A 26,272-nucleotide genomic window follows, 5' to 3' on the forward strand; every position below is an offset into this window, starting at 1 on the left:
CCGAGACCACAATGGGCTGTATGCTCGCACAAGAGTTAGAGGACAAAGTGGAGAGAGCCACCTACTATCTGAGTAAGAAGATGCTAGAGTATGAGACTCGCTATACGCCGTTGGAGAAGGCTTGCTTAGCTTTGGTATGGGCTACCAGGAAGCTGTGGCACTACCTGTTAGCTCACTCCGTAATGTTGGTTTCACGACTCGATCCCATCAAATATCTTTTCGAGAAACCGACACTTACGGGTAGGCTAGCTTGTTGGTTGCTGTTGCTCTCCGAATTCGACCTGAAATATGTGACACGCAAGTCAGTCAAGGGAAGAGCAGTAGTAGAATTCTTAATCGATCATCCAGTGGAAGGAGGTGAAGTAGTTGAATACTTATTCCCAGATGAAGCCATTTTGCACATCGACGACGAGTATTGGACGATGTACTTTGACGGAGCGTCAAATTAGTACGGGTATGGGATAGGAGTGTTGCTGATAGCACCCGACAATTCCCGTATCCCTCTAGCCTTCAAACGCCGGTTCAAAGTCTCGAACAACGAAGCAAAATATGAGGCATGCATTGCCGGTCTAGAAGCAACCCTGGAACTAGGAGCAAGACGGTTGGACGTCATCGGGGATTCAAACCTTGTTGTGTCTCAAGCAAAAGGAGACTGGAAGGTCAAAGAAGAAAAGATGATGATGTATCACCAGACCTTGGACTTGTTAATTCCTAGGTTTGAGAAGCTAAACTTTGTTCATCTTCCAAGAAAGAACAACAAGTTCACAGATTCTTTAGTAACTCTATCTTCCATGATAGACATCTCGTTTGGAGTCCGGATGCGTCCAGTCATCATTGACCAGAAATTTGCGCCAGCCTATGAGTTGATTGCTGCTATAGATGAGGTTCAAGACGAAAACCCCTGGTATTATGACATTTGGAATTTTTTGGAGAAGGAAGCATATCCGCCAGGGGTAAATGCCAAGGACAAAAGGGCAATCAGAAGAATGGCCGTTCAGTTCATCATCTGTGGGGGTAAACTGTATAAGAGAGGTCATCTGGAAATGCATATGTTGTGTGTTGAAGCCGAGGAATCGAAGCACCTGATGGAGGCCATCCATGGAGGAGAATACGGTGCGCATATGAACGGAGTAATGCTAGCACGGAAGATCCTCAAACAGGGTTACTACTGGTCCACCATGGAGGAGGATTGTATCGGTTTTGTTCGGCAATGTCACAAGTGTCAGATCCATGGAAACCGCATGAATATCCCACCGTCAAAGCTATACAACATGACTTCGCCATGGTCGTTTTCAGTTTGGGGAATTGATATGATCGGGGCTGTCACTTCAAAAGGGTCGAATGGGCATGAGTTCATCCTGGTCGCAATAGATTACTTTACAAAGTGGGTTAAGGCCCAATCGTATGCGGTGTTGAAGGCGTCGCACGCTGCAAAATTTATCAGAAACAACATCATCTGTCGCTACGGGATCCCAAACGAGGTCATTTTGGATAATGGTTCCCACTTTAAGAAGGAAGTGATTGATTTGTTGAAAAAATACAACGTGGCTTTCCATAAGTCATCCACATACCGGCCACAAACCAACGGAGCGGTCGAGGCCGCCAACAAGAATATCAAACACATACCGCAGAAGATGGTGGAAACCTACCGGGATTGGCCAGATAAGCTTCCATTTGCTCTGTGGGGCTACAGGACTTCAATTAGAACTTCTACCGGAGCGACTCCGTATTCATTGGTTTATGGGATGGAGGCCGTTCTACCAATCGAGATTGAGGTTCCGTCGTTACGAGTGTTGGCTGAGTGTCAGATAGCCGAAGCAGATTGGCAGCAGAGCAGGTTTGAGGAACTCATGCTCTTTGATGAGAGAAGACTGAAAGCACTGTACCATGTTCAAGGTTATCAGCGCAGAATTGCCCGGGCTTTCAACAAGAAAGTTAAGTCCAGAAATCTAAAGGAAGGAGATTTGGTACTCAAGGATAACTGAGCTCCCATCCACGACCCAAGGGGCAAGTTCACACCCAATTGGACTGGTCCCTACATCATCAAGTCTATCTGGTCAGGTGGAGCTGTGGTCCTGATGGACCTAGATGGCCTAGAATTTTCACAACCGATCAACATGGACAAGTTGAAGAAATATATCCCTGAGAGGCTCGCTAGGCCAAAAACCCGAAAGGGAGATCTGTGCAAAAGTTAGAGCATAAAAAATTGGAAAACATAAAAACTGAGCTCGCAAGGTTGAAAACCCGCAAAGGGCGGCCTTGGCAAAGGTTAGAGCGTAAAAGGAGAGTGAAAATACTCGAGTGAACCTAAGCCTGAACTACGTAAGGCTTGATTCCCATCTTCGGGATACGTAGGCAACTTCATCTTGAAGTTCAGCCATAAACTTTTCCCCGATCAACTTTGTCCATATTGATCATCTCAGTCATCTTTGTCTATCAGCTTCCATTTGAATCTCCGGTGCAGTGCTATTCAGACTAGGGGCAACTTTCCGTTGCCATGCAGTGCCGCGGTACTCTTCAGACTAGGGGCAACTTTCCAGTTGCAGGGATCCGGGGTTGTGCATCTCAGTGACAGATCTCAGGCGTGTCCACTTCTGATCCATATCGAAAATGGTTTTGAAAAGTTGACTTTGTTCAAATTAATCTTTCTATAACTAAGACCATTTTTGGACCAAAGCGGAAAATTTTTAGTACCACAACCTTCAATTTCATTGATTTCAATACAGAGTTCTCCTGCTCTTGCATACAATCGAAGTTGCTTTTTATTACATTCATAAAGAAAACTTGAAAGTACTAATAAAGCAATAAATCTGGGGCATAGTCAAGTCAGGTGTCCCTGCGCCCCCTCCTAGAGCTGGTCGAAGCTTCTAATACCGAGCTGGGCCCGATCTGTGCCTCTTCATTAAGCCAATCCAAGCACTCATCAGACAAAGTATAACTGAAAGTAGGAGCAGGGGCTAGGAGTTCTCTCGTCCTCCATGCTATGGCATATCGGGCAAGTTGTGCACCTCGAACTGGGAAGGCCGCCGGATACTCTATCCCCTCTGGCGGGCAAGTCTGATCATGACCAAACTGGCGTTGGAACCGGAACGGAAAGTAGAATACACAGTGAGTCAGACCAACCAACTGGATCCCGGTCTGCCGGAACATACTATAGCTCATTGCCGGGAGATTGAGCCAAGGGCAGCACCAGGCGATGCGATCTGCAGACAAATTGCACATCCAGTCGAACCACCATCCCTCATCAAAGGCATCAACTAGGCGTTATCGGAAGAAGTAGCCGCGAGCTGAGTAGGCTGGGCAAGAGTCCACAACTTGCAATTTATCCATCAACCATACCTGGGGAGGGATGAAAAATGAGAGAATAAAGAATAGAGAGATGTACGATGAAAGAAAAGTAAAACAAGGGTTTTGTGAGAAAAATCGAGCCTGAGGGCCGAGTGATGTGAGCATTACATATGTGAGATTGGGTGGGAAACATTACCTGCAGCAGTAGTGGACTCCCCGCAAATCTGGTTGTCTCCCGGCGATGGAAAGCATCCAAGCCCATCAGCGTCTCAGCCAGTGTCATCGCAATACAACTCTTTCCATCCTTCAAGCCTTGAGCAACTTCAATCAGGCGAATGCTAGATCCACCAAAGCCCGACATAAGCAGAAAGTGAGATAGCATACACAAGCAAATGGCATGTTGTCGGAAACCTTGCCAATGATGGTCGCCACGGTCACCGGCATCAAAAAAGCGATAAATCAATCTGAGGATGTCCGGTTCCCCATTACAGGTCAGAGACCAAGCGTCATGCATGGTGAGTCCACACATCCGCCCTAAAGCTTGGGCGTGACGAAAGCGAAACTGAGGCAAGATCTCTCCACAACTTTCGGATTCCATCAAAGCTTGAAAATCTTCGAAAGTGGGACATACCTCTTGCCCGCTGAAGCTAAAGACGTGTGTTACCGGGTTCCAAAACCTCGCCGCGGCATGAAGGAAGGGAAGGTGTAGCGGAGTACGGCTCAGCGTGAATAGTGCATTTAAGCCAAAGCCCCAGAAGTTCAACTTTTCCGAGCCGTCTAAAGAAGCAATCCAAGCTGTGAGATTTTCGACAAGAAATGCTTCCATTTTGGTGCAAAACTGAGATAAAATGAATGAGCCATGGGCTAGGACCTTTAAAGGGGATAAGGCACTGTTCGGGGGGACACGTGTCGAAAAACTGGTGGTTGCTGAGCTAAGTGGCCGGCCGGCCACCTTTTCTGGTAGGTCGGCCACCTCTCCCTCCCTCAAATGCAAAAAGCTGGTCGGCCAGCTCCTAAAAGTGGCCGGCCATGCTGTAACCTGTGTCTTTGGTCCTATTTTACTCTCCAGAAAAAAGTTCCTAGCATTTCCATGCATCGAGAGTGTCAAAAGCCTCCATCTCTCTCAGTTTCGGATGCGTTTCGTTGCCCAAATCGTCCGAAATACACTTTGTTTATAGAGTTGTTGTTAAAACTTGCTTATCGAGTTGTTGTTTTGCTTATCGAGTTGTTGTTTTGTTGGTCGAGCTATTTCGTGTACCGAGTCCTGTTTAATCGAGTCGTCGAGTCTTGTGCATTTGAGTTATTACTCTTTGTTTATCAATTTTGTTGTGTTTTGCTTATCGAGTTGTAAACTTGCTGAGGTTTTTGTTGTTATTTCTTAGTAAGATTAGGTTGTTTAGTTTGTCGTGTCGGTTCGCTACCTGACGTGGCACATACACAATGCACATTTACCGTTCAAATCTCTTTATTTGCAAAATGATGCGATGCGATGCTGAGAACATAAAGTACAACACTTTTTCCAAAAAGCTGTTTCATTCCATCATGCTTTCTTTGTTACAACATTTTGTAGCAAAGGTACAAGTTTTACAGAAAATAAAACTGCCTAATAATGTACAATGTGCTACAACTACTAGTAAAGAAGATAAATAAAGCAGGAAACAGCTACACCAATGCTCTCAAGAGCAGGGATAAAAGGCCCTCTTCGTCCTCTTCTATGGAACAGGCTCTGCACCACCGGCACCATCTGAGTCGGAATTGTCATCCTCAGGATTCTCCTCAACCTCCTCTCCACTCCCGGAACCAGGGTCGGAACCCTCCTCTCTGTCAGCAGAGGTCTCTGACTAACGATCTGTAGCTTCCTCTTCCTCCTCGTCCTCGTCGGGCTCCTCCTCTACGATGTGTGCCCTGCGTCTGTGGGACGACTCCCCTCTCCCGGCCCCGCGAGAAGGCCAAGATGGCCCGGCTCCCCGAGAAGGTCGAGATGGCCCGGTCTGTGGCGGATATACTGGAGGCATCTGAAAATAAAAAGTGCAATTTGAATACATCAGCTCAAAATGTGTGTATCAGATACAGATGCAAGCAAACTACATGAAATGAGGGTGCATGCAGATACAGTATATGAAAGTGGTGTGTGTCAAATGTGTTCTACACAGGCAACCTACCAATGCAGTGAAATGATCAAGTACAGCATGTCATCGGAAGTATGATAAATGCGAGAAAATTAAAGAGTACCTGGACACCCATGATGGACAACTGTGCCTCTCTCCGCAAGACCATGCCCTCGAGTGAGGCCACCAATCCGATCACCCCCTCCATGTACTCTCTGGATGGCTGCAGATACAAGCTCAAATCATCAATGAATAAAGGAATGTCTAAGTATTTGAATGATAGAAAGCAGTGGGGCATACCGGCGGTGAGTCGGGATCAATGACATATCAATGATCAGGCATGGGAGGATCTATCGGAATCAGGTAGGAGGTCCTGTATCGCCATCCTGTCAACTCGGTCGGCATGTCTGGCCATCCGGCATGATAATGAGTCAGAGGAATCGGGGGGACCAGTCCAACCCCTCCTCTCGATGTACCAGCCCTGCTAGTAGAAGGGGGGCCTGCAGCCCGAGCTCGACTCAAAGACGGCATATCAGTAGACCTCCTCGAGGGAATACGAACACCTGTCAACGGAGGCATCAAGTAGGTGTGACGGTAGGTCGCGTACTCCCCGTCCTCTATATGCAACAGTGCATCAGTGCCCAGTCTGGCGTCAATGACACCCTGGGGAGTATGCCTATCAGCGAGCCGCATATCGTCCGGAGGTGCTGAGGGAACACTCGGCTCAGGAAAGCCCATAGTCTGACGAATGAAGCGTTCCTCCAGGAACCAGGCCCTACCAACTGGCCCCTCGAACAAGATCCTGTACCGGGAAGAGCCCCACCCTCCGGTAAACTGAAATCGAAGGTCCCCACCCAAAGGTAACCAGGGCTGCCAAGTAATCTGCGGGTAACTAATGCATAGGCTGATTAGAAACCGTAGATGTACAGAATAAACCAAAGATGAAAACATTGGGAATTGGGAGTTTTGGATTACCTCTGACGGCCGCACCGTGTCGAAGTACTGCCGTAGGTAGAGAAAAGTCTCCCGAGGCCGCGGCCGATACTGGCCCTCGAAAACAAGCGAGTAAGGGGTCACAAGGGGCGCCTCCACCTCCAGCTCTGGCGCTAGTACAGGAAAATATGTGAAAACCCATAACTGCGGAAAAACGGGGCAGAAGCCATCAGAATACAGAATGTTGAGTGCAGGATGTCAGGACAGAGTATAAAGTGTGTCGTGTGTGTAGTATACATACATTGAAAAGCAGAAATGTAAATCAAGAGGGCAGAAGATACCTCCCAGGCTCTCCAGTAGCCGCCAACTATGTTCCCCCGTCCGCGGGAGGTCGCACTCATATAGCAATAAAGGGTAGCCAAGCTGGTGCCACCCCAATCATACCGACTAACCTGTGTGAGGTCTGCCAGGGCACCCAGCAGATATAGCCCAATGGTGTTCCCCCTGTCGGAGAACAGAGTGGTCCCGAAGAGGAACATCAGAAACCCGCGGGCGTACTGTGTAATCTCCTCTAAAGTCTCGGGCACAGTATGCCTAAAATGTGAAGAAAACCAAGTGTACCGGACTCAGCCCGAGGAACGGTCGACCGGTGGACGAGCTCCCAATAAGTAGATCCAAGCGGCCTCCCACTGGGCCATGTCCTCGTCATATGGGATCGCCTAGCCTCCCACATCAAGGCCGGTCAATACGGCAAAGTCGAATGGGGTCATGGTCATATCCCCGGCAGATGAGAAATGAAAGGAGTTGGTGGTGTCCCACCACCTCTCCACCAAGGTGCCCATCAACGTCCTACTAGCCGGATAACGAGATATCCCGGCACAAAAGGGCCCGAATCCTGCTAGATCAACCCAATCGCGGATGGCCTCTGGGAGCTCCGCGTACCAATCTCTCGTAACAATGGAGCCGTATCCCCGTGTAACACGGAAGGACACCTGCATTCACGGTGAATACATATATTCAGTTTCAGAATGAAATAAACAAGCTGCGTACAAATGAGATATACCAGCTGCGTGCAAATGAAATGTATAAGCTATATGCAAAATCAAATCAGAATTCAAATGTTTGGGCTGTGTGCTCAGATTTTAAAATCAGTGTGTTGTGTGTTCACCTCAACAGTGGGCTGCGTGTTTAGAAATTCAGAGTTTGGGCTGTGTGTTTTACTCTGAATCAGTGGGTTGTGTGTTCACTTCAACTTGGGCTGCGTGTTTAGAAATTCAGAGTTTGGGCTGTGTGTTCAGATTTCTCAATCAGTGGGCTGTGTGCTCATTTCAACTTGGGCTGCGTGTTCAGAAATTCAGAGTTTGGGCTGTGTGTTCTACTCTCAACAAGTGTGTGCTATGTGTTCACCTTCAACTTGGGCTGCGTGTTCAGAAATTCAGAGTTTGGGCTGTGTGTTCAGATTTCTCAATCAGTGGGTTGTGTGTTCTACTCTCAACAAGTGTGTCCTGTGTGTTCACCTCAACAATGGGCTGCGTGTTCAGAAATTCAGAGTTTGGGCTGTGTGTTCTACTCTCAATCAGTGGGCTGTGTGTTCACTTCAACTTGGGCTGCGTGTTCATAAATTCAGAGTTTGGGCTGTGTGTTCTACTCTCAACAAGTGTGTGTTGTGTGTTCACCTTCAACTTGGGCTGAGTGTTCAGAAATTCAGAGTTTGGGCTGTGTGTTCAACTGTCAACATATATGTGTGCTGTGTGTTCACCATCAGGTTGTGGGCTACGCGATCAGAAATTCAAGTGTTCAAAACGCAAACAGAATACTGTATCATGGGCTAAGCGTCAGAACAAGCTACGTGCTAAAAGGAGTAGATATGCATAGCAAGAGGCATGAAACGTGCAAAAATACGGAATACGTTGTAGAAATGAAAAAAAGGCGAAATAAATACCTCTCGTGCCTCATGAGAAAGGTGAGACTCCGGCTCTCGCAAAAGCAGATCCCCAGGCGCTCGATCATCAAAATCAGTGAAGTGATAAAAAATAGCCCGCAGAAGGATGTGTGCTCGAGGGGCGTACCTCTCGGGTATGAAAGGTCAAACCCTCGGAGGCAGAGCCATAATATCAGGATCATCCCCGGCGCTCGCAGGACCTCCACCGTGAGGAAAATGACCAGCCATTTTAGAAAATCTGCAAAATGAGCAAAAATGAGAAGATGAGCCAAAATTGGAAAAAAGTCAACAAAAGTCAACTCTCGGGAAATGAAAAAGTCAACAAAAGTCAACCCCCGAGGAAATCTTCTAAATGTTGAGACAGACTTACCTCAAGTGGTGAAAATGAGAAAAGAAGCACCGAAATCAAAATTTAATCGGTCCAAAGTGATGAAAACTGAAAGATTTCACGAAAACAACTTGCGTGGGGCGTTGGAAAACGCGTATAGAGCTCAGATCTGAAGGGGAAAATGGTCTAGGAAGGTAGGGAAGGTGTTTTCAGAGCTGAAGTTGTGAGGAATGAGGCTTTGGCTGAGTGTATTTAAAGAAATGAGAGCAAAATGACCGAACTGCCCCGGATTTGGGCTAGGGGGTCGGCCGACCACCTTTTGTGGCAGGCCGACCACCCCCTTTGCAAAATGCTGGTCGGTGGCCTCTCCCTGGGACGAGACCTGGTCGGTGGTGTTCCCCAAGTGCCCACCAAGCTCTCTGCAAATTTTGGGAAGGATTGGAGTCCCTGGGACCTGAAAAAGTACAAGAGAAGTGCACTTTCCGTCGCGAAATCGCTCTACCGGAACATCAACTCCAACTTTCGATGCGTTTTTCATCGTTACTCATCAAAAGTGAGATGTATCCTTTTTGAACATGTTGCGACCCCTCCAGGAGGTAAACCAGAGGTCGCAATCTAGTCACCCTCATCAAAAACTCGCATTTCTTTGCTCGTCGTTTTACGACAAATTCGCATTCGAATTCACATTTATTCTGCATTGTTATGCACGTCACTCGCATTCTCATGCACACCACTCATGCTATTGTGCACGTTTCGCAGGTCTTGTCAAATCCTCGTGCTTAACCCGCGTTGTCACGCGCGTTACTCCTCGCATTGCGATGCACCTTTCTATCGGCGCCGCGATTGTCTGCATTCAAAATCGCTTTGAACATGTGTTGTTAAATATATTGTGCTTGTTGAGTTTCTTCCTTTTGCAGGCACGACATTGTATGTACGGTTCATTTGAGGCTGGTGCGACCAGATGAACCGCGCAGGTATTGTACCTTCTCCGTGTGAGACGTGGCGAGAATTGAATAATTCTCCGCATTCTTAACTGCATGAAATGTAGTTGTTGCTTTGCATTCTTGCTTAAAATTGTTACATCTATTGTGAATATGTGCTTCATTACAGCTTGCTGCATTTGCATGATCATTGAGATACCTTCGGCTTCTTGCATTGTCGGTTGCATTTTGCCCCTGCCTGCGGGCACGCCTGCGGGCGCATCTCTATTTATCTCACTTGTTTGTCTAAGTCTTCGGCCTTGTCAAAAATGGATCGTCTCTGGGCTTTGACATACACTCCCGTCACTTATGACTTCCGAGTTCTGTCAAAGAGGGGCAACTGTAGACACCCCATTTTTGACCGACCTTAAGACTCAGATGTCACCAGTTGAGTGCTCGGTGATATTGCATATCGTGCTCATTCTGAGGTTTCAAAGTCTCGGCTGCGAGCCTTGCCTCTGGACTTCCAGAATCTTTTGTGTGTCTTGTCTCGATTTGCGAACCAGGCTCTGTTTTCTCCGTTTTCTCTTCTCGAAGGGAGAGAGAGGTCTCGTAGATCATCTTTCAGTGGCCGTAGTCTATGTTTCGTGGTCGTAGGCCATTTTTCCCGTTTTGGAGCCTGGTTCTCGATTTTTCAGAGCCGACGGCCGTGTGCATCAGTTCGGGACCACCTAACCACCTCTGTTTGCTCCGATTTTTGGCAGGCACCTTATTTCCTCCCTTTTGAGGGACACTGGGGTCCGAGAGACCAACTTCGTGGTCAAACGCCACCTCCGGTGCTTAACAACCCATTTTCGGGGTCCCAGGCCGCGCGTTTCGGTCCCCGAACCCCCATTTTGCATCCGTTTTGGTTCTTTTTTTTTGGTGGAGACCTTATTTTCATAGTTAGGAAGCTTGTAGGAGGGTGGAAGGCCAGCAATTGTTCTGAAAAGCCAGCTTTATTTCTTCATCGCTCTCCGACGCCCGTTTTCCTCGCTTGAAAGCCAATGTTGACCACCCTAGGGCCACTTTCTTGAACCCTAAACCCCATATTTGTGTTGTACACACCTGGGAGGCCATCAATATTTGGTGGCCGACCAGTAATTGTGCCTGCCCCTTTTGACCCCTCTAAAAAATGGTCTTTTCTCTCTCCTGGTTCACTTTTTCTGGGTTTCAATCACATAGTTGTGTTGTACACACATGGGAGGCCACCTTTTTTAGGTGGCCGACCAGCAATTGTTATTGACCCCTTTGACCCTTGGTCGGCCGGCCATGGGAGGTGGCCGGCCGGCCCCCTGAACCTTCTGAACCTGGCCGGCCATGACCTCCACACCTGGTTCCTTACAGTTGTACCCTCTATTCCCCCCCAGATCCTGTATCCGATGGGGGGTCTTTTGGGGGGGAAATTTGAATTTCGTTTTCCCCTCTTTTCTCCTTTCCTTTGCCTATATAACCAGCACCCCAAGCTGCATTTTAGGAGGTTACAAAAAATTGTTTAGGGCTCTTGCATTCAATCTCTCCTTCTCCCTACTCCAAGCATCAAAACCCCATAAGTTCTACACCATTTACCCTACACCTCATAGCACAAGGCCTCCATCCCTCATTCCAGCAACTTGAGGCTGCTTTCCAGAGGTGAAGAGCTCCTAAAATTGGTCCAAGAGCTGCTGGTCCATTGGTCTACAAGGGTGAGTCTCATTTTTCTTTTTTCTTGCCTTGTTTTGCTTTCTATCTAAGCCATACTTGCTTGCATTTTTGGGCTCCGACTCAAACTGTAAATAGTCATATTTTGTGCTCATCTCCATGTTTGATTAAGGGTCTTTCTCTGTTTGAGGTCCCCTCCTCACCCTTTGTGTTTAAACTCTCTTTTAGGCCAATTTTTGCATAGTATTTTAGGCCTATTTGTGAGCTGTTTTGGACCTTACCATAAACTGTAAAATATCTTGTTTTGATCTCCTCTTCAACATTGTTGAAGGGATCTCCTATGTTTGAGGCCAGAAGCTGTCACTTGCCTCTTTATCTCTCTTTTAGGCCAATTTTTGCATAGTATTTTATGCCTATTTGTGAGCTGTTTTGGACCTTACCATAAATTGTAAAATATCTTTTTTTGAGCCCCTCTTCAATATTGTTGAAGGGATCTCCTCTTTTTGAGGCCAGAAGCTGTCACTTGCCTCTTTATCTCTCTTTTAGGCCAATTTTTGCATAGTATTTTAGGCCTATTTGTGAGCTGTTTTGGACCTTTCCATAAACTGTGAAATATCTTGTTTTGAGCCCCTCTTCAACATTGTTGAAGGGCTCTCCTCTGTTTGAGAATAGAAGCCACCACTTGTCTCTTTACCCCTCTTTTAGGCCTTTTCTTGCATGATAGTTTGGCCTTATTTGTGATTATTTTCGTGGCTTGATGTAAACTGTAAAGTGCCTTTTTTTGAGCCCCCCTTAAACTTTGTTGAAGGGATATTTTCCATTTGGGGCCAGCTGTTGTCCCTTTGTGTTTAATCTCTCTTTTAGGGCCATTTTTGCATGATAGATTAGCCCTATTTGTGTTCATTTTTTAGACTTGTTATAAACTGGAAATATGCATGTTTTGGGACTATCTTGTATCTGTCTTCATGCTTCATGATCAAATAATACATGCTTTGTATAGCTGTAAGTCATTCCATGTGTCTATTTTCGAATTTCGGGGTTCATTCCATGCATCGGGTGCCATGTTTCCATGTTTCGGGGCTGTTTTGTATCATATTTCAGCGCTGAAATTCGCATGTTTGCATATTATGTTCCATGCCTTGCCATGCTTTGGGTAGAGTGGCATTTGATGCCTTAGGCTTGGTTCGCGGTTTGCGTGCATGTGTGCACGCATTTCGAGTGTCTCATTTTCATCTCATGGCCACTAATGTGAGTGTGGCTGAGGTCCACTCATGTTGGTGTAAGTCCATTGTGTATTGTGTATGTCATTTCATTTCATAGCATTGTGTATGCTAGGTTGTATGTTAGCGCATTGTGTATGCCATGTTACCTCGTGCATCGTGCATGCCATTTCATAGAATTGTGTATGCTAGATTGCACGTTAGAATTGCATTCATGCATGTCATGCATATTGCATTGTGTTTGGGATAGGAGTTAGCCCGAGCACGGGAAACAAGGGACGTTTCGTACTTCGAGTGACGAAACGTGTCTCAATTCCCTGTCACCGACACTCCGGATTATCCATGAAGGAGTCTCGGTCTTGTTGTGTTTATATGTGCATTCATTTCATATTGAGTCGTGCAATTCAACTCCTCGGCCATCATGCATCGATATGCGTGATTGGTGGCACGAGGATCGAGGACCACACTCCCCGAAGAGTAGTCATGCATACATATGTGAAAATACTTTGCCATGCCCCTTTGTTGCTCTCTGTTGCAGCAAATCAAAAATCGACAGCCTTCCGAAGCTTGGCACGCATTCCAAGAACAATTACAAACAGAGGCAAACCGGGGCATCGCGGGGGATTCTCCGCACAAGTCAACCTGAGCATGCATCATTCATCATCCGAAGCAGATTTAAGGCAGTCCCTGGCTTGCACGCCAATTTATTGCTTTCCTAATTTAATTTGTTAATTAATTAGGGTCTTGTAATTATTTGGACTGTAATTATTTATTCGAGACTGTATTATTTATTCGGACCCTCCGCGCGAGGGCACAACTGTAATAAGTGTGCGTGTGTGTGATGTATGTCTTCCAACCCCACGTCTTTCTCCCTTTTATTTACCCGCTTATGATGGTTAGATTAGAGCATGTTTCAATTAGCATACAGTATGATAGTATGTTTGCATTCATTCATCTGTTTTGCATGCACCGGGCTCGGCGCGTCATACTAACTGCATTGTATTTTCAATTTCAAAGTTGAATACATGTTAGCTGTAGCATTTCATATGCCATGTCTAGAATAGCCGAGCCTGCTATAGTTGCACTTTTGCATATGTTGCATTAGGCATTTCTGTATAATTAGGATCATGCATGGATTTCTAATTAGCTTCTGTTTTGGCTTGGAGTACTCGGTAAGTTTTATGCTTTAGCATCCTTGCATGTGTGTGAGTGACTGCCATGAATAGCTTGCTTACCATGAGGCTATATGCTTATGTGATATAACTGCCTGAATGCCTGTGGGTGAAGGTTGGGTTATTTGGATTGGAACAATTCATCAATTGTGAGTTTTAAGCCCACTAGATAGTGGCAAAACCATGTTTTCTAAGCCCACCCGAGGGTGGCAAAATCTGCATTTTAAGCCTACTTGCGAGTAGCAAACCACTTTCAAATAAACAAACACGAGATATTTTGTTCCAATTCAGACGATCCAGTCTATACTTGTATGCTGTGCGCATCACATAGTAAATCTAGGCTAATAACCGGATAAGAACGCATAATATTTTCAAAAATAGATATCATGGTTAGTAGAGGCCGACCTTTGATCGGGCGAGTGGGGGTGCTCACGAAGTGACCTTCCCTAATCGTATCCAAGTTCCCAATCCGAGGCAACTTTGGTGATGACGGACACGTGGCCTTAGGCAAACAAGTCAGGGTTTTCTAAATTTCTCCAAAATAAAGCATTTAGGTGGCGACTCTGTATCTGGCAAAGCAGTCCATGTTTGGCACTTCTTTCAAAATCTGTTTTCTCAAAACGATTTGCCGGATTTGGACTCTTTGGTTCAAATTAAGAACCATGACAATTTGAGAGTCCTGAACTGTGGTGAGCCCAAATGAACAGAACGGGACCCATCCTCCCAGGGCGTTCGGGGACATCTACAATGGGTTTCCTGCGACTAGAAGAGACATAACACTTGTTCCAGCATCTTTCGCATGTCCTTTTGCAGGACAGGCTCAGAGAGGTCAACCATACCCTCAATAGTAACCAGCACCACAGGGACAGCCAATCCCAAATATACCTTCCTATGGACCAAGAGGACCTCAGGCACAAGGTTGTCCACCAAATCCTGTGTTTGTTCCTCTAATGGTGGTTCAACAAGCACAAAATATAGTTCTTAGGGACCAGATTGTTGATATTGTTAAAGAAATGTGTGGACCTATGGCTCGGGGGGTTCAAACTCCTGTGTACAGGAAACCATATCCAGAATGGGTAGATAGGGTATATGAATACCCAAGAGGGTTTAGATTACCAGACTTTGCTCCTTATTATGGAAATAGAAACCAGTCAACGGTAGAACATATTGTTAGGTTCGCTGCCCAGTGTAGTGAATTTACTAATAATGATTACATGAAGTTAAGACTTTTTCTAAATTCTCTAACTGGGACAGCTTTTGTATGGTATATTAACCTTACACCTGGCTCTATCCAAACTTAGCAACAAATGATGGAAGCATTTCATGCCCAATTCTTTCAAACGGAACCAGAAGTTTCTATGGCAGATTTAGCAAGGTTGAGTCAAAGGCCTAATGAGAAGTCTGTTCAATTTATTGCCAGATTCAAAAGAGCACGAAACAAGTATAGGATCATTCTTCCAGAGCCTGAATTTGTGAGATTGGCTCAAAATGGTTTAGAGTTTAGGCTTTAAAAGAAGTTCGACTCAACTGAGTTTCGAGACTTAATGGAATTAACCTATAAGGTGTCTAGGTATGAATCGTTACTTAAGGAAGAACAAGCTCAAAGTAATGCATCATACAAGACATATTATAGAGATCCTAATTATGAGATTGATGCAGTAAAGATCATAGGAGAAGAACCTGTGATCTGTGAGACGTTAATTCATAAAGACACTACAATAGACCAGTAGTTTAAAAAGAAAAATCTTCATAGGAAATATTCTTTTGATTTAACAAAAGCAGATAATATTTTTGATCATTTGCTTGCAACCAATTTCCTAAAATTACCAAAATGAGTCAAAATTCCTCCTCCAGAAGAACTTAAAGGAAAAATGTATTATAAATGGCACAATTCTTGGTCTCACTCAACTAAAAAATGTATTATTTTTTGGGACAGGATCCAAGAACAGATTCGGAAATTGAGTCTAAAATTCCCAGTTAAAGTAGAGAAAGCTATGGGGATTGATACTAATTCATTCCCAGAAATTAGAGAAGTTACAGCCAATGTTATTGTGCCAGATTTCAAGAACTTATCCTTGAAGGAAATGGAAGAGGTTAACATGCAGATGCATGTTGCCAGTCAAATTACTATCAAGAAAGAGGCTAGAAGTTCACCAGCGAATGGGCAGGGCTTTGCAGACCAAAAGGAAGACTCTGATGAGAAGGCACTAGATGATAACTCTTTAGAGGTAGTTATCATGCAAAGAATGTGTCCCAGATGCAGGTTAAGCTACAAATGGTTGAAAGGGCTCCCGATTGATGGGAGACAGTATTACAAGGATGTGCAGAGACGCCCAAACCAACCAATGCCCACAATAAAAGGCCATACCCAACTGGTCTTAGACAGTAGCCATTCTTGGCTGGACCAATAGCCAATAGAGTGCACTCCAATGGCAAGAGACCTCTACACGAGTTCAGACCACCCAACTATTATCGAATGGAGGACGATCCTCCTGAGAGGAGATCTGAAGTGAGTTCAGGTTACGGGATCAGAGCCAGAGATTGGCCTTCTAGACCAGCCTTACATAAGATAGAAAGTGGCCACCCTTATGGAAGGCTTGAATTAGGCCCAAAACAGGGGGTCAGGGTCAAGCAGGGGCTTTCACAGGCAGCTTCGAAACTGGCTTCGAAAACAGAAGGAGACAATTCAATAACTGAGCTAGTAGGTTCATGGATGCTTGGGGTTCTAGATTCGTTTGTCATGCAGAACAAGCCTAAGGAAATACCTACCCAGAGAAGTGCTATTGGAAACCAGGGTAAGATGGTTAAACCTCCCTTGGTGGCTCCAAATAATTAGGTGTTACTTAAACATCCAAAAACAAGCAAACCAAATATGGTCCTAGTAATTTCTAGGTCCCAAAGAAGGAAGATCCAGCGAAGGTACACTCAATACCAAAAGAATCTGAAAGAAAGTGAGAAAAGTTCTTCATTGGCTCAGCTAAAAGGCCAAAGGAAAAAAAAGGTTCCAAGTTGGATCATAGTCCAAAATCGACCCCTCAGGATAAAAGGAGTTACAACAGAGAGCAGTTGGCTAAAGTTCATTCTAAACTGAAAGCCAAAGAAAGATCCAGTTTAGCAGGTCTTGAAAAGGCTTTGATGGAAAGCGACAGTAAGGCAGAGGGAGAAGTTGACCTAGACCAAAGGAAAGAGATGGTTGAAGAGGAAATGTTTGAGCCTTTATGGCTGAACAGACATTTTTGGTCGAAAAACTAACAGGAACAAGCTATTCGAAGGAAGTCACTAGTACTGAAGTGCCATAGTGTAGTATGGAGGATGCTTCTGAGGTAACTGAACAAGTTAGCCTGGAAAATAAACAAGAGCAGCCGACAGTTCAGCTTAGCTTATTTCCTCCAGTGTCAGTGAATATAGTGCACATATTGCCACAAGAGTTCCAAGCTAAGGATGAAAACCAAAAGGGCCAGAAGATTGACCATATTCCAGTTTCTAGTGAAGACTCACAAGTTGGCATGATTCAAGACGAGTCTGAGATAGCCACACCAATGGAAACTGAAGATGAGAGTGAGGAGGTAAGTATTAACCTCTCATACCCTTTTGAGTATCCTACAACATCCATGACACAGCATGTCAAACCCTTGTATATTAAGGCCTTCTTCGATAGGATACAGATGAACCGGGTATTGGTGGATAATAGGGCAGCAGTAAATCTACTTCTAAAATCTTTTTTGAAAAAACTAGGAAAAAGGAACCCCAAATTAATCCCAACCAGCACAACCATTGCTTATTTTGCTGGAGATAAACAGATGGCTTAGGGTATTTTGCCCATCAACCTGAGTGTATGGACTAGAGATTGTATGACGGCATTCTTTGTCATTGATAGCAATGCTAAGTATAATGCTCTATTTGGTAGGGACTGGATTCACACTAACAAATGTGTGCCTTCCTCTCTACATCAGAAGATAATGATGGCCTTGGGCAATGGAGAGACAGAGGAGATCAATGCAGATCCTCAATCCTCTGTCACTTGTGCTGATTTTGCGGAGTTCAAGTTGTATACTGAAGGAGTAACACCACTAAGTATACTGAGAAAATCTTATGGTTCAGCCGAAGTGACGGCTGATGAGGAAGTAGCACACCTGAAACACTTGGTACAAGAGAGTGCTGATAAAAAATTCGTCGTCAAAGATGATAATGATATCTGGTTGTAGGCAAGAAAGTGAAACCCAAGAAGCCAGACCTTTGGCTTTAGTTAAGTTCATAGCATTGGACTTAAAAACAATAGTCCAAAAGGTTCAGGAACAAGATAAGGAAGCCATGATAGTTGGCTGTAAGCATAGACAACAGCAAGTTAGACCTTTAACCTTTGATAAATATTGTGCATTGGACATCGAAACAAAAGTCTAGGAAATACAGGAGAAAGAAGCTTTATGGACAGACTTTGTCTATGAGGAGGAGGGAAAAGATGTTGAATCAAATAAACTGGGAGCAGAACAAAGCAAAGAAATTGCTTCGAAGATGGAAAAAAATAAAAAAAAGAAGCATTAGCTGATTCTCAGATACAAGACCCTTTGGAAAAGGTTAACTTAGGGGAAGGTTCTACACAGCAACCCCCCTATGTAAGTGCTTGGTTAAGTGCTCTTAACAGGGACCAATTGTTGGTGGTCTTAAAGAGATATAAAGATTGTTTTGCATGGTCTTATAATGAACTACTAGGATTGGATAGGTCATTAGTAGAACATAGGCTCTCTATGAAGCCTAATTTCAAGCCATACAAGCAAAAATCAAGAAGGATGAGTCCTGAAGTGATTCAGAAGGTCAATGAGGAAATTCTTAGGCTCCTTAAGGCAGGCTTTATTAGGACAGCTAGGTATGTTGAATGGCTATCCAATATTGTGCCTGTAGTTAAGAAAAATGGTAAAATGAGGGTATGCATCGATTTCAGAAACCTGAATTTAGCAACTCCAAAAGATGAGTACCCCATGCCCATAATAGATTTATTGGTGGATAGTTTAGCAGGGCACAAAATTTTATCAATGATGGATGGGCACTCTGATTATAACCAAATCTGCATTACAGAAGAGGATCTCACGAGATAGCATTCAGATGTCTTAGGAACATTGGCACCTTCGAATGGGTTAAAATGTCATTTAGCCTGAAGAATGCTGTGGCTACATATTAAAGGGCTATGAACACTATCTTTCATGATCTCATTAGAGGATATTTAGAGTGTTACATTGATGACATTGTAATGAAGTCTCAATCCATGGAAGAACATTTGTTTCACTTGGAAGCAGCTTTTAAAAGAATAAGAAAGTTCAAATTGAAACTTAATCCTCTCAAATGTGCTTTTGGCGTATCAGCTAGAAACTTTTTGGGCTATGTAGTACACAAGAAGGGAATACAGATCAATCAGAGCAAAGCCAAAGCTATCATTGAAGCCAAACCTCCATCAAGTAAGAAAGAAGTACAAAAATTCCTTGGACAGGTTAATTTTCTTCAAAGATTTATTTCTAATACTGCAGGGACAACTAAAGTATTTTCTTCCTTATTAAGGTTGAAAGATGAAGAGGAGTTTGTGTGGACAGCAGAGCATCAAGCTGTTTTTGAAGGAATCAAAGCCTACTTGGCCAAGCCTCTAGTGCTAATGCCACCAAAGGGTGATAAGCCCTTGAAGTTGTATATTGCTGCAGCAGAAGATTCACTGGGAGTTTTCTTAGCCTAGGACAATGAAGAAGGCAAAGAGCAAGCGGTTTATTACTTTAGTAGGTTCTTAAATTCTCGTAAATGTAAATATTCAGCTATAGAAAAGCTGTGCCTTGCATTATATTTTACTGCAATGAAACTAAGATACTATCTTTTACCTACAATTGTCTTGGTAATTGCAACCATAGATTTGGTTAAATATATGTTATCTAGACCTATATTGAGAGGAAGAATTGGCAAATGAATACTAGCTTTATCAGAATTTCATCTAGAATATGTCTCCCAAAAGGAAATAAAATGACAAGTTTTAGCTAATTTCTTGACAGATCATCCATGTCAGACAGAAAGCCAAGAGATAATGGAGCTTGGTATGGTTAGTGTTGAACCATGGCAAATGTGGTTCGATGGATCAAAAGCCAACGGTCTAACTGGAATTGGTGTGGTGATTAAGTCACCACAAGGGGTAGAAACCACACATGGTTTTAGAGTAGATGAAATTACTTGTTCCAATAATCAAGCTGAATATGAAGCTTTAATAATGGGACTGAAAATACTTATTAGATTACAAGCTCATGTAGTTAATATATTTGGAGATTCTCAATTGGTGGTTAACCAAGTGAAAGGAATTTTCAAATGTCAAAGTGCAAGTATGTTACCATACTATATTGTTGCATTATATTTGCTTTATCCATTTCAGATAGCAAATGTGACTTATGTCCCAAGATTCTTGAATAACAAAGCTAATGATGTGGCTCAGAAAGTTTTGAATTTCAGAAGAAGGGATAACACTCAAATGAACATAAGCCAAACAACATATCAAAAAGTAATACCACCCTTAAATAAAAGGAATGTGGTCTTAGAAGTCAATTATAATGACTTACAAGAACAAGATTTGAGGCATCCAATAATGCGGTATCTAGCTGTCCCATCTTTGAAAGCCAGCAGAAAAATCAAATTGCAATCTATGCAATACATAATGTATGGTAATGCTCCTTACAAAAAGGGGACAGACGGGTTATTATTGGAATGTTTAGGCCCAAAGGAGGCATTGACAGCCATGGCTGGGATTCATGAAGGCATCTATGGTGCTCATCAACCTGGTGTGAAGATGAGATGACTGCTTCAAAGACATTCCTACTATTGGTCAACCATCCTTAAAGATTGCATAGAATATGCTAGAAGTTGCCAGGCATGCCAAAAGCACGGCACAATAAGACATGTACCCATAACTAATCTACATGCACTTGTGAAGTCTTGGCCGTTTAGAGGATGTGCTATGGATATGATAGGGAAAATACATCCACCCTCTTCGAAGCATCATTGTTTTATCTTAGTAGCCACAGATTACATCACTAAGTGGGTCGAAACTAAACCGTATAAGGCTGTAGACCAGACCGAAGTTATTGGATTCATTAAAGATCTGATCTGATCCACAAATTTGGCATCCCACAAACTATAACTGTTGATAATAGGACTGTATTTGATAGAAGATGGTGAAATCTTTTATGACAGAGTTTGGAATTAGCCTTGTTAATTCTACCCCCTATTATGCACAAGCCAATGGTCAAGCAGAATCATCCAATAAGTCTTTGAAGAAAGGAATATAGAAAATTGTGGAAGACAACCCAGGGATTGGCATAACCTACTGTTGGATGTATTATGGGCTTATAGGACTTCTCCAAGATCAAGTACAAGAGTCACTCCATATGCCTTAGTATATGGGCATGATGCAGTACTACCTGTAGAAATTAACATCAAGTCCTTGAAAGTGAGATGCCAGGATCAGTTAGTTCTTGAGCAGTACCATCAGAGTATGTGCTTGGAATTAGAGAATGTGGATGAAGCTAGAATTCTGACATTAAATAGCATTCTTTTCTAAAAAAAGAGAGCAGCCAAAAACTATAATAAGAAGGTCAAACACATTAGCTTTGATGAAGGTGATTTGGTATGGAAGACAATACTCCCAATAGGGATTAAAAGCCACAAGTTTGGCAAATAGTCACCTAACTGGGAAGGACCATATCAAGTTCATAGAGTCTTGCCTTGGGGAACATATCATTTGAGAAATTTGAATGGATATGTACACCCCAAGAAAATTAATAGCAAATATTTGAAGCCTTATTATCCAACCATGTGGGAAACACAAGGAATATAATAAGTGCTAAATAAAAGAAGCATGAAAACACTCAGATAACAAATAAAGATTTTATTTCATAAGGAGTTGAATACATGTAGCCATAGATTGGCCCAAAAGTCAGTACAATGTTTCAATTGTTCCTTTACAATTGACTCTTTACTCTTAAGAGATGGGAACAACTAAATGGTTGTAGCCATCTCCTGCTTTCGATTAGCCAGTCCTTGGTTAGTAATCTGCAGCTTGGTGGCAGTTCGATCTAAAGCCAGGTTGACTGCTGATAACTTTTCTTCAAGCTGAGCTTTCTTTTCCAATAGTTGAGCTCAAAATTGGGAGACAAAGGAATGTTGTTCTTTCAATTCTAACACTTCAGTATGTATCTGGGAAACAAATCTTTGATCTCTTAACAATTTCTCTTCTGCAGCTTTGGCAACATGGCAGATGCTGATATAAAGGTCACTGGTAGCTACCGCTTAAGATAAATGACTTGAAATAGTCATGCTGGATTGCTCAACAACCTTGCAGCACTAGAGCAAGCCATTCTTGATAATAGGCCTTTGCAAGGCTTCGAAGGGGATCCTCGAGAAGAATGTCAGCAACTCCAAACAGCTGTCCAAGTCTAATGAAGGCAAGGAAGTCCTACTGGTGGACGAAGAGCTCTCAAAAATTTCTAAGAGAGAATCAGCTAGGACTAATAGCTCAGTTTCATTGCTAGCTGTTGGGCTGGGGGAAAGCATGTCAAAAAGGCTAGCTAGTCAAGCTTCGAAAATATCCACCTCTTCTGTTGACATGGTTGGTATAGAAAGGGCTCTAGTAAGAGAAATAGATGGTTGTATAAGGATAGGAGAGGAAGATAAAGTATTCCTAGCAGTTTCTATAGTTTTAGCTACCAGTAAGTCAAGAGAAGAGGGACTATCCCTAAGCATTTGTTATTGCCTCCTCTTATCAGCCCTCTGAAATACAATAAGTTCTTTGGAGTGTTCTGCTTCCACTGCTTTAGCATATGCTTAGTGAATAGGGTCCCCAGTGAAATCAGAAAGAGAGACCGTCATTTTCTTCCTTCTTTTTAATGGTGTCTCTTGCTCTTTTTCTGTCTCTTCTTTTTCTTCTACATGAACCTCAGGTACCTCCTCTTCAAAGTCAAGCAAGAGCTTTCCTTTCCTTTGTTATTGTTGTTTGCTCTTGAGAAGATTTAAAGCTTGAACCTTTTGGAAAGAATCTCCCTGTGAGGCACCCGTACCACCTATATCAAAGAAAGAACTATAAGTGAGGGCAAGAGCATCATAAAGGAGGACAAAAAAAAAAAAAAAAAAAAAAAGGAGTACATACTTTTCTTCGAGGCAGCTCGATGTAGACTGCTCGAACTCATTCCGCGTGCCCTCCTTTCGGAGAGGGCGCGGATTTGGGTTCTAGCTACTACAGTTCGGACTCCTGTCACGGTTCTGTATATAATCTCACAAAGTGCAATGTAAGACTGATAAATCACCAAAGAGTCCAAATCTGGCAATTGGTTTTGGAAAATCAATTTTGAATGAAAAAGCGCCAAACATGGACTGCTTTGCCAGATTTCAGAGTCGCCACCTAAATATTTTGTTTTGGAAAATTTAAGAAACCCTGACTCGTGCCTAAGGCCACGTGTCCGTCATCACCAAAGTTGCCTCGGCTCAGGAACTTGGGTATAAGAGGGAAAGGTCCTGAAATGAGCACCCCTGCTCGCCAGATCAAAGGATCGGCCTCTACTAAACATGATAAGTTATTTTTGAAAACACATGTGTTCTTATTCTGGTTTATTAGCTAACCTTATGATGTGATGCGCACAGCATACAAGTATAGACCAAATCACTCAATTTGAAACAAAACATCTCATGTTTGTTTTTTAAAATGGTTTGAATTTGCCACCCTCAAGTGGGCTTAGAAATGCGGATTTGCCACCAAACAATGTGGGCTTAAAACATGATGATTTGCCACTCCAAGTGGGCTTAAAACTCACATTTTGATGAATTGTTCCAATTCAAGTAATGAATCCTTCATCCACAGGCATTCATGCATTTAAACACTTAAGCAAATAGCCTCATGGCAAGCATGCGATCATGGCAGTCACTTACACACATGCAAGGATGCTAAAGCATAAACACTTATAGTGTGCTTCGAGCCAAAAAAGAAAACTAGTTAGAAATCATGTATGATCCTAACTATGCTAAGATGCCTAATGCAACACATGCAATAATGCAACTAAATAGGCTCGGCTATCTAAGATGGTGTATGAATGCAACATTTTGATACATGTATTCAAATAGGTATTGAAATACAATGCAATTTGAATGATGCACCGAGCCCAGTGCATGCAAGACAAATGAATGATGCAAACAGGCAAAGCATAAGGTATGCTAATTGAAAATGACCCTAAACTAACCATTGAAAGCAGTTAAATAAAAGGAAGAAAGAAGTGGGGTTGGAAAACATGCACACACATACGCACCCACCCTTATTACAACATTGTGCCCTCTCGACGGAGGGTCTGAATACAAGCTAAGCTAATCTAAGCTAAGCTAAGCAATTAATCTAATTAAACTAATTAGACTAATTATTACACAACCAAATTGAATAACTAGTTACAACTAATTATTATAATACTTAACTAATTAACAAATTAACTAAGTTACAAAAAACAAATGCTAATTAACAAGTAAGCATTTAAACTAAGCTACTCCAGCTCTGTTTGAAGAAGAAAATGATGCATGCTCGCACTCGGTTTCTCGCCTCGAAACACCTTCTGGTTGCTCTCTTGAGGCTCTGTTTGCAGGGTGTCTTCCAGTTCTTGTTGCTGAAACTTACCAAAATAGTGCTGGGGAGTGCACCAGTGGCCTGCCGGCCATGAATGGTGGCTACCGACCACCCTGCCGGCCAAGGATGAACATTGCCAGCCACAGATGAAAGGGTGCCGGCCATCAGTGAGAGGGTGTCGGCCACTGGTGTGCTGTGACACCAAGCTGCAATAGGGCACAAAATAGAGAAAATGGAGGGTCTCCCTAGAACATATATGTACTATGCCCTCCCATATCATCTCAAAACATCAAGGGAGAGGAATAATTGGATCCAAGACCATGAATCAAGCATCGCAATGCGTGATGGCCAAAGATCCAATTAGTACAAACTCGATAAATGCATGACAAACAAGACACTTAGATTATCTCATTATCATGAGAGATCAAAGGCAATGGAGATCAAGGGAGATTGGCTCATTTCATCACTTCAAGTATGAAATGGACCAATCTTCCTCGTGTTCAATACGACATCCGATTGAACACAATACAAAGCAAGTAACATGGCATGCAAACAACATGTTGATCTTGGCATGAAATACAAGACTCTAACATGCAAACACTCATGCACAACATGCTAGAATACTTAAGCATTAAAAGCTAGTTAAAGACACAACACTAGAATCATGCAAAGCAATGCTCGATGGACTAAACCAATACCAAACAGACCTCATGCATGCCAAAGCAAAGGCCTAAACATGTTGGAATTGAAGCTCAAGGGACTAGACAAACATGCATACATGTTGGGCCACAAACAAGGCACAATGCTCAACTCTCAAACACAATTTAAAGAGTGATATGCATACGAACATGGCAATGCTATATGCTCTGAAATCAAGTGTTAAATGATGCCAAACCATCCAAATATCTCAAATAAGGCATGCTAAAAGGCCTAAGGCACAAGGCTAGTAAAGGGGACTACATGAGAGGCATGCAATACATAGCACAAATGATTAAACCAGCCATAGAAAGAGCTCAATTAGGTCAAAACAAAGACCAAAACATACTGGGATGGGAGCTCAAAAGCCTAGACAAGCATACATACGCATTGGCCCATAAACGAGGTACAAAGCACAACTCACAAAAGCTATGAAAGAGTGGAATATGTGAGAGTGTGACTATGCTATACACACTGAAATCATGTGAGAAATGAGGCTAAGGCATGCAATCATCACAAGTAAGCATGCAAGAGGTCTTTGAAACTCAAAGGTAGTCAAGGCCCTTATACTACAACCATGCATAACAAGCCCCACATGGCCAAGACCACTCAAAACAGAGCTAAGGCAGGTCAAAATAATAGCAAATACAAGCTGAGATAGAGCTAACACAAGCTAGGATTAGAGGCATGAAGTATGGAGCATACTAGACCAATAAAGAGGATTACACTACAAGTGTGAAAACCAAGCAAGAGGTGACTCCACCAACCAAAATCAGAGTTAAGGCATGTCAAATAATGACCAAAAACATGCTGGAATGGAATCAACACATGCTAGAAAGATGAGCTAAAACATTAAGCATACAAGGCTAGTTTGCAAGGATTACACTACAAGTGTAAGAAGCAAGAAACCAATGAGCAAACCAACCAAAAACAAAGCTAAGCCAGGTCCCATAAGTCACAAAAATAAGCTTGAGTTAGGTCATAAAAGAGTAAAAGAGCATGCTCAAGTATGAAGCCAACAATGCATGTAAGCAAGACAAAAGGAGAGGGGGACCATCCCCTCTTATTTGGGACCACAAAACACACTTTCCATGACTGAAATTCCTCTGGAATTCAGTGGTGAAAAGGCCAAAACAAGGTGGTCTTAAAGGCCTCATAAGATGACACTAAACAAAGCAAAATAGGCCACCAAAGAGGGTAGACCACCCCTAACTCAAACAAAGCCTCAAACAAACATCTTAAGAACTTAAAAACAAGGCTTTTTGTAGTTGAAAGCTAGGCCTAAAATAACATGCAAGGATGGCCAAAGGCTTAAGCAAAACAAAGCTTAAAAGGCGCTAGTCTCTTACCCTTGAAGAACAATGGCA

This window comes from Camellia sinensis, chromosome 5 (assembly GCF_055761805.1).
Source record: "Camellia sinensis isolate YWXY chromosome 5, ASM5576180v1, whole genome shotgun sequence".
In the NCBI taxonomy this organism is placed as follows: Eukaryota; Viridiplantae; Streptophyta; class Magnoliopsida; order Ericales; family Theaceae; genus Camellia; species Camellia sinensis.